Source organism: Cervus canadensis, chromosome 14, assembly GCF_019320065.1.
Source record: "Cervus canadensis isolate Bull #8, Minnesota chromosome 14, ASM1932006v1, whole genome shotgun sequence".
In the NCBI taxonomy this organism is placed as follows: domain Eukaryota; kingdom Metazoa; phylum Chordata; class Mammalia; order Artiodactyla; family Cervidae; genus Cervus; species Cervus canadensis.
Window position 1 is genome coordinate 36,295,834 of NC_057399.1, and position 2,001 is coordinate 36,297,834.

At 48.0% G+C, this 2,001-nt stretch overlaps 1 pseudogene across 1 annotated transcript; it reads left to right on the plus strand.

Moving 5' to 3' along the window:
• The first annotated feature begins 633 nt into the window (after positions 1–633).
• LOC122453170 lies at positions 634–1,714 on the plus strand (annotated as a pseudogene). The gene has a single exon (XR_006272966.1). The product of XR_006272966.1 is annotated as a 60S acidic ribosomal protein P0-like (transcript).
• The last annotated feature ends 287 nt before the right edge of the window (positions 1,715–2,001 follow it).

The following is a 2,001-nucleotide window of genomic DNA, read 5'->3' on the forward strand; positions in this document are numbered from 1 at the left end:
GTCCTGCAAGCGGTCATATAAATGGAGTGGTTGGACCACACTGTCTCCTAGCACTGATAGGTTTATAAAGAGAAGGCAGAATAATTAGTCTGAAGGGAATTAGTCTGGCACAAATAATAATTAGTCTGGCACAAATACTAAAAAACATTGTAAACCACCACCAAGTTAAAGGTTTGTAATAGGGGAAACATGATTGTAAAATGTAACCCAGTTGTCTCCTATTAGAAGAAAAATAGCCATGAGGGCATAGATTTCATTCATTTTGCTCCTGACTATGAAACCTGTACCTAGAACAATCCTTGGCTTATGAAAGATGCTCTCAAAATATTTTGCTAAATTAACATTTAAAAGTGTTACACATGTGAGTAATGAGACATACACATTTACTCTACAGTGAAAGCTATTGTTTTGGGCAGAAGGTAGACTATATCCAGAAAATAGTTCAGTTTGCTATTAAAGGTCTTTAGTTAGAAAAACTAACACCCTGCTTGTCTGGCCCAAACTTTCTCTGTTGGTCTGCAGTCTCCTGTTTGACTCCATGCTTCAGAGAGCTAGCCCAAACCTCTGTTTCAATGACCTCTGTACCTAAGCTTCCAGGAAGGTGGGTCAACAACTTTAGTCTTTAAACTGCTGAGCCCCTCTCTCGCCAGGCGTCCTCTTGTGAGTGACATCGTCTTTAAACCCTGCGTGGCAATCCCTGACGCACCACTGTGATGCCCAGGGAAGACAGGGCGACCTGGAAGTCCAACTACTTCCTTAAGATCATCCAACTTCTGGATGATTATCCAAAATGCTTCATTGTGGGAGCAGACAACGTGGGCTCCAAGCAAATGCAGCAGATCCACATGTCCCTCCGCTGGAAGGCTGTGGTGTTGATGGGCAAGAACACGATGATGCGCAAGGCCATACGAGGGCATCTGGAAAACAACCCAGCTTTGGAGAAACTGTTGCCTCACATCCGGGGTAACGTGGGCTTCGTGTTCAGCAAGGAGGACCTCACTGAGATCAGGGACATGCTGCTGGCCAAGAAGGTGCCAGCTGCCGCCCGTGCTGGTGCCATAGCGCCGGGCGAAGTCACAGTGCCAGCCCAGAACACTGGTCTGGGGCCTGAGAAGACCTCCTTCTTCCAGGCTTTGGGCATCACCACTATGATCTCCAGGGGCACCACTGAAATGATGAGCGATGTGCAGCTGAGTGAGACCGGAGACAAGGTGGGCGCCAGCGAAGCCACGCTGCTGAACATGCTGAATATCTCCCCCTTCTCCTTTGGACTGCTCATCCAGCAGCTGTTTGACAATGGCAGCATCTACAACCCTGAAGTGCTTGACATCACAGAGGAAACTGCATTCCCGCCTCCTGCAGGGTGTCCGCAATGTGGCCAGCGTATGCCTACAGATTGGTTACCCGACTGTTGCATCTGTACCCCATTCTACCATCAGTGGGTACAAGTGGGTCGTGGCTTTGTCTGTGGAGACCGATTACACCTTCCCACTTGCTGAAAAGGTCAAGGCCTTCTTGGCTGATCCCTCTGCATTTGTGGCTGCTGCCCCCGTGGCCGCCCCTGCTGCCGCCGCTGCAGCCCCAGCCAAGGTTGAAGCAGAGGAGGAGTCGGGCGAGGATATGGGATTTGTTCTCTTTGACTAACCACCAAAAAGCAGCCAACCCGGCCAGCATTATTTGTGAAATGAGAAAATAAAGGCTTACTTATCTTAAATAAATAAATAAAATAAGCCGCTGAGCCTTAAAAAGGTTCTTGCCAGGAGCAGAGTCCCTCAAGGCAAGAACACAACTGCCTTGAACTTTAAAACATGGAAACTTACATTACCATATGTAAAATAGATAGCCAGTGGGAATTTGCTGAATGACTCAGGAAACTCAAACTGGGGCTCTGTAACAACCTAGAGGGATGGGATGGGGAGGGAGGTGGGATGGAGGTTCGAGTGAGGGGACATATGTATACCTATGACTGATTCATGTTGATGTTTGGCAGAAACCAACACA